Source organism: Trichosurus vulpecula, chromosome 2 (assembly GCF_011100635.1).
Source record: "Trichosurus vulpecula isolate mTriVul1 chromosome 2, mTriVul1.pri, whole genome shotgun sequence".
Classification (NCBI taxonomy): domain Eukaryota; kingdom Metazoa; phylum Chordata; class Mammalia; order Diprotodontia; family Phalangeridae; genus Trichosurus; species Trichosurus vulpecula.
The window spans coordinates 102,025,273-102,037,917 of record NC_050574.1 but is presented as its reverse complement, the minus strand read 5'-3'; the positions used below and the strand labels follow the sequence as shown (position 1 = coordinate 102,037,917).

Sequence of the window (12,645 nt, the reverse complement as noted above, 5' to 3'; positions counted from 1 at the left end):
CACACTAGAAACGCTAATTGTAATGACTGCCTTTTAGCCAAGCACAGCTTCACACTGGAAGGCAAATAACATAGCACTAAAAATAGTTTTCAGCAATACAGAGCATAATGAAAACTTACATGAGGCTTCAGAGTCGAGACATTAGATGTACTTGGTTGTTCTCTGACTTACTGGATCCTTCATCCTCATTAAGACAGTCTGTAGCCCCGTCTCTTTAATCCTTCACCCACACAATATGATGGTAATTTGATTTCAGCGTTGCTGACTTCAAAATTGCATGTTAGAGGGAAGCCAGTTGCTGTGCTGTGGGCTCCTCTCTCTTTCACGTCTGTGAGCCAGTCAGCTTGCTTCCTTTTGCCTTGTGCCGTTCTCTCTGTGAGCCATCCGTTCAGCAGTCATACCAGAGCCCCTCGCAAAGTCACACAGAAGAAATCACACCAAGTGGAAGGAGCTGTCTCTACCAAGGGATCACGGATTTCAATAGGAATGGAATTCCTTGCAGCCTCTGTTGTTCAGTTCGTCAGACCTCCCACTGTCTAGAAGTCACAAACTGCAAGGTAGCAACAGAAAAGAAGGGCAGACCAAATAGGAGTGTGATTTTTTTTTTTTACTACGTGTTATCATTGGGGAGCCAGTTTTTTTTAAGATAAGCACCAACCATTGCCATTTGTAAAGATGCCCTGCCTTGCAGGTATGCACCACTATAATGTCTTGCAGGGTGAAGGTTGAAGTGAGAAGGCAAGTAAAGCTAAGAAAATGATTTGTACTCAGAAAACTACATAAACCAAAAGGCTGCAGCTTTTATGCTAACCCTATAATCTCATGACTCAATTAGCTCACGGCAACTAAGCAGATATTAAATCCAGCTGAACAACTGGTTTATTTTCATTTGCTGTGAAGAATAAATTTTTATCAAATTCAGCTACATTTCGTCCATAGAGATCTACCCTATCTGGAAAGAGAATTAAAATTCAACAAAATGATCTCCTGAACATTAGTGCTATGGTACGGCATTTTGCTGAGAAAGGACCTGTTTTGTCCAAGAACAGAAGCCTCTTTAGACTTTGATCTCTAGAGAAGAAAGTCATTTTTTTTTAATCTTGATTTTATAGATATGGAAATGGACACTTTCCTAAAAAGTCAGATTGAATCAGAAATAGAACTGGGAGCAGAACCTAGAACTCCTTTCTATTCCTTTGCAGACCAGACCACATTGCCAGTGAATTCCATCACTTAGGACAAGAAGCAAGATGCTGAGAGAACCCTGAGGTTGAAAAACTAGCTGCTCCAAAGCTTCCTGGGGGCAATGAAAACATGTATTTTGGCACGGTGTGAGCTTGTACAAGACAAACTCAGTCTTGGTGATTTTGAGCTTTTTTGCCCAGACATTATTATTTAAAAAAATTACTAAATACCTAACATTTACGTAATAATTATTATGTGCCAGGCATTGTGCCAAGCACTTTACAATTATTATCTCATTGGATACTCATAAAAATCCTGGGAGGTAATTACTATTATTATTTCCATTTTACAGATGAGGAAACTGAGACAAGCAGAGGTTAAATGACTTGCCTAAGGTCATACAAAGCATCTTGAATTTAAATAGCCAAATTCCTGATTCCAGGCCTAGTGCTCTGTGTACTGTATCTGTGTCACCTCATAAGTTAAGTGAGGGGATTGGACTAAGTAATGTCGGAAGTCCCTTCTAGCTCTGTGTCTATGATTCAATGATATAGTCTACTCGGGGAAGGTTGGGTTTCATCAGCTGAGGTTTCAACCAGGCTGGAGTGAGCCTAGAAAGGAGGTGAAATAAGGAACAGTAGCTCCCATAGAATTAGAACCATGACCCCCTGAAAAAGTGTGTGCTAGTGTTGGAGGGGATATGGAAAAATTGGGCCATGAATTCACTGTTAGTGGAACTGTAAACTGATCCAACCATTTTGGAGAGCAATCTGGAATTATGTCCAAAGAATTATTAAACTGCCTATACCCTGTGACCCAGCAATACCACTACTAGGTCTGTTTCCAAAGGTGATTAAGGAAAAAGGAAAAAAAATAACTAAATATTTATAGCAGCTCTCTTTGTGGTGGCAAATAACTGGAAATTGTGGGGATGCCTGTGAATTGGGGAATGGCTGAACAAGTTGTGGTATATGATTGTGATGGAATACTACTGTACTATAAGAAATGGTGATCTCAGTGGTCTTAGAAAAACATGGATAAACTTGTACAAAATAATGAAGAGCTAAATGAGCAGAACCAAGAGAACATTGTGTACAGTAATGGCAATATTGTTTTAAAAATGACTTTGGGTGACTAAGTTATTTTGACTATTATAAATACCCAAATTAACTACAAAGCACCTATGAAAGAAGAAGCTATCTTCATTCAGAGAAAGAACTGATAAATACAAGTATGCATAGAATGTTTTACATATATATATATTATTCACATATATTTGCATCTAATGGTAGACAGCTTTAGGGCAAGGGGAGAGGAGGGAAGAAAAAAAGAAAAAAAGATTTACATAATGACTTTATTATATATTTAAAAGGGATAGCAAGTTGCACATAACAGACTTGCAGTTTCATGTATAATCATCTTTTTTTCTATTCTGCTATGCTATTGAAATGCTTTTTTATTTCTTAAGTTCAGAATAAAGTAAATAAAATTTAAAAAAAGAAAAAAATTACCATGCATAAAGTCATCGCTGATCTGTCAAGCAAAACTTAAATATCTAAAAATACTTGATTGGGATAAGAATAATTTTTTTCAAATAAAAAAACTAAAACCTTCTAAACCTGAGTTTCTTCCTTCCCCTAACATTTGACTTTCTACTTCTATAGCAAGAGAAAAAAATGGCAACCTAATATTTAAGATTTATTAAAAAAACCATAAAAAGAATATTATATTAAATGACTTTTCCAGGTTCTAGGCAGGACATCATGATGGTCCTTGATGAATTCACTGTAAGAATATTGAATCCATCTGGGATCGTGTGTAGCTCTAGAGAAGTAATTTCCAAAGTGGAAGCTGGGGCATTATGGGAATTCATAATCTGACCCTAAAGGGGCTATAACCTGACACCAAGTAATCAACTATATGTTCATCAAACTATATGTTCTTAGTTGGCAACTGGGAAGATGGATTGGTTCCTATCTTCCTTGAAATAGCCAATTTGAGGGCTTGCCTTTAACACATTCACATCTATTCTTATCTCCCAACACTGCCACTTGTGCTAGCTTCTAATCTTTCTCCAATTTAGCTAGGTGTCAAACCTTCAGGGCAGTTATACCCCATCTGCTACCTGACACTCATAAGAGTGACTGCATTGGAAAGCTTCTGTCTCCCACCCCCTTCCTCAGAAAACTCTTCCCCATTACCTCCCCCACCCCAAACACTTACCTCATGGCTTTGACAGGTGCCTCTCAGTTGGTGGGACAGTGGGACAAGATGAGTGGGTTTGGCTGGGATATGACGGATCACATATCCCATTACATGACCTTTCCCTCTAACTTATCCTTTTCATGACTTCACTATTGAGGGCATGGTTATCCTTCCAATCACCTTGTTGTCATCTTCAACTCCTTACTCTTCCTTAGCCCTTCTATTCAATAATTTGCCAAATCTTATAATTTCTGCCTTTTCATCTCTTACACCTGTCTCCTTATCTCTGGGGAGCCAAACTCTCATCACCTTTGGCCAGGGTCCATCTCTAATTGGTCTTCCTGAGTCAAGTCTCTCTCCACTCTGCTCCATCCTCCACACAGCTGCCAAAGTGATTTTTCCTAAAGTTGAAAGTCTTATTATATCACCCCTTTACTCAATAAACTCCCTATTGACTCTAGGATCAAATACTATTTCATTAGTGTCCTATCTTTTCACATTTCTATTTTTGTTATAAGGTTGTGAGACATTGGAGATTAGTACCTGTGGGTGGATATAAAGCCCTTGATGCCTGCCTCAATGAGCTGCTGGGACCAATGGGAATATATTGACACCTGAAAAGATAAAAGTTCTTTCCTTTTGCTCATCCTAGAAGAAGGAGGGAGTCAGAATCTCTCACAAAAAGCAAGAAGCGAGTAGTATGCTTAGGAGAGGATGGAGCTCCTCTGTAGTGTGATTGAGAGAACTTCACTGTGTGCTTTTGTGGTTGCCTCTGCTTCTTCTGCCATGATTGGGGTGGCTGAACTGTGCAGAAGTCATATGGAGTTGATGGATCCATCTTTTTTTGCTTTTGTATCCCTTTCCTTCCTCTGAGAGAGAATCTGTTCTAAAGCTTATCTCTGTTTCTTTAAAATTCCTATTTTACATTACTGTGTACTTACTCTCAACAATCATATATCAAGATAAAACTATGGTTAGCTCAACTCATGATTGATCTGTAGCTATTTCATTTGCTTAGAGAGAGAGATGTGAGGGAGGTTATAGTTGACCACACACAGAGAGAAGGAAGCTTTCTTTTTAAAATGCTGGGGGATTTCTTCCTCTAGGGGCTCAAAATAAATCAAAGAGATTTTACTGATAAATAGTGTTAGCACCCTCCAAAAGCAGGTGTAACTAGAGACTGCACAGAGAATGTGTGCAGCTTTTCTGCCTTTATTCAGCAGAACTCATGTGTCAACTAAGCTCTTGGGCGCTTTGGAGATAGCAGAGCATTTCCCTTGTTGGCCACTGAGCAGGAAGAGTATTGACTCAGTGGGCTTTTAAAAAGGGAATGACTCTCTGTCTCTGTCTCTCTCTATCTCTGTGTCTGTGTCTCTATGTGTGTGTCTCTGTCTCTCTCTGTCTGTCTGTCTGTCTCTCAACCTCTCACTCTCTCTTCCTTTGACCCTCCAGGTGGCATGAAGTAACTCTGGGACTTCCCATATGTTGTGAGTTGGACCTCATGCAGGCTGATCCCTTGTTAGTTTGGGTCCAGTACTGAAATGAAATGAGACATTTATAGCTCATTCAATAGTTAACAGGGGGACGTCTTCTCAGCCATGGTAAGGGAATGTCATTCAACAAGGATACTCAGTGAGGACCCCATGATGATTCATCTGAGTACAATTTCCTGGGGTTGTCACACAGTTGATCCATGGTTGAGAGAGAGAGACAGAGAGAGAGACAGACGGAGAGAGAGAGAGAGAGAGAGAGAGAGAGAGAGAGAGAGAGAGAGAGAGAGAGACAGAGAGAGAGAGAGAGAGAGAGAGAGACAGAGAGAGAGAGAGAGAGACAGAGACAGAGACACAGAGAGACAGAGACAGAGAGACAGAGACAGAGAGAGAGATCTGGAGCTCTCTGTGAGCTTTTGCATCTAGGAGATTAGGAAACTACATCAACAAATTGAGCTGGTTCCCCTAGCCTATCAAGTTTTAGGAAAGTTTTAGTACATCTTAAAAGGAAAATATAAAACAAAACAAAACACAACTAGCCTGGAAAACATATCTGCACTGGGAAAAGGCTTTAGGGGGGAAATGGTTAAGCCGATAGGGGTCACAGGAAGTATTGCTCCTATCACACTATGAGTGGTTGGGTAGGGCTGCCCCTTTCCACCCTGGTAGCAAGTTGACTGTTCCCATGTGGCAGCTACAGCTGGGGTTTAGATAGATGAGCTGAAGCCTGGACCTCTGTCTGCCTTTTCTGCTTTGTGTTTCTTTGTCTGATCCTAGCTGGTGACAGAACATCTATCTCAAGATGGATATACTCAGACTTGTGTGTTCAAGAGGTCTGGAGGTCTTGGGTTTTCCTGGAAGCAGGGGAAATCTTTGTACTGGAGAAGACATTCATCGACAAACACAGGAACCCAAGACCTAGGGCTGGTCAGTACATATGAACTTAGAGGGGACAGTGCTGAGTCGAGGTGAAATGCCTATTCATCAATCCTGAAAACTGCTGATAATATTTAAGTTTCAATCCCCAAGGAGAGTATAACAATACTTTTTAGTTAAGTTACTGAGTCATTTTAAGTCTTTCTGTTAATGTACATGTAAATATTTTGTGCTTAATATTTCTTTTGCGTGTAGGAAATAGAATAACTATTCCTTACCTTATTCATTACATTGTAATTATATATTGTATAATTTTACAGTGAGTATCTTTCTACTGTCCTCTTTGGGGAGAACCTAGAAATGAACACAAAACCATTTTAAGAGTAGGAATTATAAAGAGCCGAAGTGTCACAAAAGGAGCATATAACCTATATCAATAGAACTCAGGCTCCTCTAGGACTGAATCCAGTCTAGAATGCACGTGTGGGTCTAGAAATGAGAGGGTTCCCTTAGTGAAAAAGGAGAGGGTACAGCGCCTAGTCCTCTGGGCCCAGAAACAGGTCATTTTATTAGAGAAGTAAGAGTACAAGCAATATAAATCCAGACCATCATGGTTTCCCTGGAGCAAAGAATGAGCTAAGCAGGACAGAAGTTTGGTAAGGTGAGAGTGGAAACCACTTTCTTTAGAAGCAGTTATATTAGTGGCCTCAGAAAAATATCTCTTGTGTTTCTATTCAAAGATTCAAAGGGTGCCATTTGCCCCTTAGGAGTGGAGTGAAAATATTGATTACTGGAAAGGGTCCATAACCATGGGCCCTGAAGGGAGAAATTGGAAGAGTGGCTCCATTCACCTTAAGGTGGGGGCCATTCAAGAGGATAGTTGGCTTTCCGACGAGTCAAACAACTCCAACATCTAACCATTGTTAAATATACAATTACTAGTAGAGTGATATATATATATATTTTCAAATAAATAAATAAATGTATTTTAGGAGTGCATGTTCAACTTTTAACTGATGGGGGTATACAGTGAAAAATAATGAAGACCACTGTTCTAGAAGCCTGACTAGTTTCTGTAGTATGAACCTGTGAAAACTGGTTTCACCGGTATGGCCCCAGCATCCTAGGCTGCAAGTAAGCCAAGGTTAACAAACTGTGAGAAAAGGCATTACCCCATATTCCCAGCCTTTTGCTGGACTGGCACAGTTAGAGTTAAATTCCCTAGGCCCTGTATTCTTCATTCATTATTAGGTAATTTAGAAAATATCTTCTTTTCACTGATCCTGACTATATTTCTATCTTCCCCTGTGGATGACAGGGAAGTCTCCTACTTGCACTAGCTGGCTTTTTTGTCTACAATTCTGCACAAGCTTTAGTCCTGAGAGGCTCTAGGCCTTCAACCAGAGTGTAGAAAGTCATTGCATCATTCCCTGTCTGGAAGCTCCCTGTTTGCTGCCAGTGGCCAGGAGCAATGGGGGCCTCTCAGCACATCTGTTTCCTGTTGGCATTTGTTCTCCTTTTCCCCTTGTGAGTAGTAATAAAGTTTTGTTAACTGCTAACCCTGTGTGGCTCTGCTGCTCTTCAATCCAAACTCTCCTGTACAACTTGGAGGCCTATTCAGGACATACCTGACTATTGAATCAGAAATGGAATGCCATTTGGGGTGGCTACCACATTTTGATTTTCTGTAGTCTTGTTTAGCTCTTTGGTCTGGGGAAAGCCAGGGTCATCCATAGGTGGAGGAAGGCTGAGAAAATCACACTTTTCGTTTCTTCCTCCTTGACTTCAATACTTGTATGCTGTTGATGTCAGGTTAAAATGAGCTTTATCCATGAAGGGGAAAAGAAGTTAAGGAAGGCGAGTTGAGGAATGTGGGTAGAAGGGTTCCTTCACCTTGAAGATGATGAGGATTTTCCCCTCCTTCGATCTCCAAGATAGCCAAGCTATCTCTTTGTTTCTTTTTCAAGAAATCCCACTTCCTATTTTTGGCAGTCTGCTATGCTTGGAACATACTCCCTCTTTACTTTCCCCTCCTATAAGACACAACTCTAGCAGTATCTTTTTCGTGAAGCCTTTCCTCATCTCCTCACTGCTAGTGTCCTCCCACTGTGTCTTGTATTTAACTATTTTGTATGTCAATATTCAGATAGCACAGAAAGAAAAGAGAGTCAGCAGGTTCTGGGTATCCCCAGTGATGAACACAGTGCCTGGGACATAGGAGGCACTTGACAAATGCTTGTTCATGAATCGATTGATTTTTGCCATGATGTTAATGGCAAGTTCAATGCCAAAGCTTTGATGTTGAGATGAAATGAGGCACTAGAAAGTCATTGGATAGTTAACTAATGGAAGTTTCCTTTGTCCTAACACAGCAAGGATATGCAAGAAGGATATAGTGGCACTCCTCATCTTTATATAGTCAGCAAGGCAGGATGTGGGGACTTGTGTGATCTTCAGAAGTTCACGAAGTAGAATGGGTCCCACCTGGGTGGGACTTTTTGTGCCCTCAGGTGACCAGGAGCCTATGTCAAGAGATGGTGAGGTCAGTGAAATTCAAGTGACATCTGTGTTGCCTTTTAGGGAAAGATTCCCTATTATGAGGAAATGGAGAACTTTAGTTTCAGATCAACCAATAACTCAAGCATTTCTAAAGTGTCTACCATGTGTCCAGAGGCAGCTGGCCTTGAAGCCAGGAAGAACTTTGTGCAAGTCTTGTCTCTGATACATGTTTGCTGTGTGATCCTGTTTAAGTCACTTAAGCTCTAAGGGCTCTAGGCACCTTTCTAAGACCATAAGTTTCGGAGAAAGTAGATGGGGCTTCCTTTCCTGGGATTTTCCTGAACCAATATATCTCAGCAGTTGCTTCCGCAGGTGCTACAGTCACAGTCACTGAAGACCCAGAAAAGAAGGTTCTTATCACCAGACTCCTTGGCATTGTAAAATGGTTCAACATTAGGAAATGATATCATCTTATCAGCGTAAATGACATTAAAGAAGAGACATTCCCCCCTTCTTTGCTACTACACCCCAAGGATCATGCTACCTTTGCATCTAATTGGCAGCTAAAACCTTCCATAGCTGTTGTCTCCCCCATTAGAGTGTGAGCTCTTTGAATTCAAGGACTATCTTTTCTATTTGTATTGCCAGTGCTTTGCACACAGTAAGCATTTAATAAGAGTTTCATTCCTTCATTCATTCAATAAAATCACAGGTTTAATCCCTGGCCCTATGCTAGACACTGAAGATATAAATACAAAAAACCCAGAAAATTGCTGCCTTCAAGGAGCTTACATTCTACTAGGGGACTGCAGTGTCTTCACAAATGAGTACATATAGCATCCATACTATAAACACACAGCAATTTTAGTAGGGTGGAGGTGGAGTAACAACTAGAGGGAGTTGGGGAGGACCAGCCGGGAGGTTAAGCAGATTGTTCTCTTTAGATAAAGATAGTAACAGTTGGTGTCATTATAATTATTACTGAGCCTGATTGTTCCTAGTGTCTGAGTCACACTAAGGTGTTAAGAAGCATTTCAGGTCACAAGGTGGCCATTTAAAGCAGGCCTGTTTTAGCATTCTACATGGTGTTATAGTCAGTGACCTAGAGGGTGTCAACTGTCTAATATACTACTAGGGCATGACCTGGGCATAGGGAAATGAATTCATCATACCTTAGATTTCTGTTATACAGTAAGGTAAGATAGCCTCTTTCCTTCTTACAAATGACTGCCTGTTAAAGGTAGAGAATTTCTTCCGGGAAAACCACTGAAATCTCTTCAAGGGAAAATATTGATTAAACCAATAAAAACTTTCCACCATGACATTATAAGATGGAATCTAGTAACAACAAAGTAAAAATCCATATATTATATCTGGGTATCTTTGAAGTTTTACAACCAGCAAGGTTTGATTCAATCATAGTGGTTGGATTCCCTTCCCCCACCAAACTTTTCTTACTATGTGAGCTTAACCTCTCACCTATCTTCAGACCTTGATATTGTATAAACAAAAGTCTATGAAAACAAGTGGTTTGGACATATGGGTTAAATAAGTATAATATTTTCTAAGGTTACAAAATAGTAAAAGCCAGAACTGAGGACTCTCCTTGTCTGATTTACTTGTGATCCAGGTTTAGGCCAAGAAAACTCATAGCCACATTTGGTGATGAGCTTGTTTGGTGAACTCTACCCAATGAGAAGAAGGTTCCAGTCAATTTTACAGCACAAAATTCTTAAGATTGCAGAATTATTACATTCTCACACCAGGGTTCCTTGGAGAATAAGCCAGAGCCCTCAGCCAGATGGTATGTGGAAGGCTGTGGCTTCTCCTCCTGTTTATTCAGTTAGTCAGGGATTAATTAAGCACTTAACTATGTCCCAGGTACTGTGCTAAGTGGTGATTCAATGACAAGCAAAAACAGAGATGTTGCCCTCAAGGAGCTTAAGTTCTAAAGGGGTGAGGCAACATGCAGAAAATTGTACATATGAGATACATAGAGTGTAAAGGGGAGGTAATCTCAGAGAGAAGGCATTATCAATGGGGGTGGAGTAAGGGGGGAGCTATCACCTGGAAAGGCCATTTGCAGAAGCAGAGATTTGAGATGAGTCTTGAAAAAAAGCCAGGGAAGCCAGGAGGAATTTGCATAGGCTAATTCGTTTCTTCTCTACAAGACCTCTTTCACAAAACAATGTATTCACTATTTAAGAGAAAGAAGATAATTAAATTTTCAAAGATGACAAGTGACAAACAAAACATAGAAATTTCATCATTGTCCTTAATCATTCTTGTTTGATATTCAGATACCTGTCAAAATACATTGATCTCTTATGTCTGTAGGTCCTTTTTCATGTAGTCAGTGTCTATTCCAGGGGTGACTGTCCTCAAGGGCTCTGGGAGGCTTTTGTTATTGATTCCCTGGTACACAGAGCCACAAACGGCTCCTAGACATTAGCTTTCCTTCCCCTCCTATTCACATTTAGTTTCTTTGACTTGTGTTATTTTGCTCTTTTTATATAATTTCTGCTTGTAATTTCTGTTTGTTTTCTCTGAAGTTCAGGGTGCTGACATTTTCCCCTGAACTAAGTGAATGATCTATGTATGTGTAATTAAAGGAAAACTGTTAACCCCTTAAAGTTGCTTTCCTTAGAAAAGCAGATCAAAGAAACACTTCCATTGATTGAACTGAGTTACATTTTCATTGATTGAATGATGGAAATAAATCTGGTCTTGGAATCAGGAAAGTCCTGGGTTCAAATCTTGGCAACTCTTTGACCATGGGTAAGACTTTGGATCTCTGTTAGCCTTCGTTTCCTCATCTATAAAATGGGGATAATCATAGCTAGCATCTACTTTATTGGGAAGATCAAATGAGACAAGATACTGGAGTGGTTTGCCATTTCCTTCTCCAGCTCATTTTGCAGATGAGGAAACAGTGACCACCAGGGTTAAGTGACTTGTCTGGGATCATATAGCTATTAAGTGTCTGAGGTCAGTTTTGAACTCAGGTCTTCTTGATTCCAGGTCCATTGCTTTATCCACTGAGCCACCTAGCTACCCCCATTTATCTTGTACACAGTTTGTTTGCACATATTTATTTCATTTAAACTATGAGGGCAGGGACTATCATTTGCTTCTTTTTGTATCCCTAGCACTTAGCATAGTGCCTGGCACATAGTAGACACTTAATAAATGCTTATTGACTGTGTACAGAGAGACATAAAACACTTTCTATGATATCATGTGAAAATACAACAAGCAAACAAACCAAAAAATGTTAGGTTCGTATAGAGGAGCGGGAGAATACTTTTGGCTGTAGGGAGCAATTTATGCTCCAGTGAAGAGATATCATTTGATCTGGGTCTTGAAGCATTTAAAAGTATTGTATTAGGTGAAACATGGAATGAAGTATGAGCCAGGGAAAAGGAAATCATAGGGCATATTTGGGAAATATAAAATAGCACAATTTGAATAAATATTACCTACAATATGAAGCAGAGTAGTGGAAAATAACATTAGAAAGCTAGGTTGAGGTCAAATTATAGAGGACCTTAAGTACCAGGCAAAGTAGTTTGGATTTGATTTGGTAGGTTAATGGGAACTATTGAGGATTTTTGTGCAAAAAGGACACATAAGAAGATTAGTTCAGCAGCAATGTATAGGATGAACTGGAGTGGGGGGGAGAATGGGAATAGAAAGGCCAATTAGGAGACTATTGGAGGAGTTTAAACGAGAACCAATGAGACTTGAATTAGGGAGGTGATACAAATGAGTAATAGGGCAGAGCTGAAAGGAATAGACTTATCAGCTGATTGCGTATATGTTGGAGGAGAAAAATCTCTCAGAGAGAACAATGAGATTTTAGAGTATATTACCAGGGGAGGATTCTGGGAAGATGGTGGAGTAGGTCAGAAAATTCCAAGCACCACAAAAGAGATGAAATAGAGTCTCAGGGTGAATATTGAGTAGTAAAAATAAATAAGAGTAGAGGCAGAATAGGGGTCCTCCTGGGACAATCAGAGAAGATTTGAAGAAAAGTTCCAGGATGAGGTTTGGTCTGTCCACTTAAACTACAAGTGGCAAGCCCTGGGGTTAGCTGGGTTGGGAAGCTGCCTCCACCCCAGCTGCAGAAACTTTTACCCTGGGACAGTGAGGAGTATTGGGCATCTGATGAGGGAACTTCTACTGAATGCCATTCTAAGGAGTGCCAGGCCCAACTGTGCTGTGGGCAGCCAGGGGTGAGGAGGAATCAGCACACGCTTGGGTGAGTGCAAAAGCAGTGGGGTGGGATGCTGCTGGCTGTGGGCACTTACAGGAAGCTGGACGTCTTGGCTCCAGTTCCAAGCTGGAGGGGAGAACTGAGGGAGGATCTGAGGCCAGAGGTACCATTCCC

General features: G+C 40.4%; 1 protein-coding gene across 1 annotated transcript in view; it reads right to left on the bottom strand.

Moving 5' to 3' along the window:
- Positions 1-184, bottom strand: part of HTR2A (5-hydroxytryptamine receptor 2A) — a 61,047-nt gene extending 60,863 nt beyond the window's left edge. The window contains exon 1 of the mRNA XM_036745419.1: positions 120-184. The gene's annotated coding sequence lies outside the window, so the exon portion shown is untranslated. The remainder of the gene's footprint in view (positions 1-119) is intronic.
- Between the last annotated feature and the right edge of the window lie 12,461 nt (positions 185-12,645).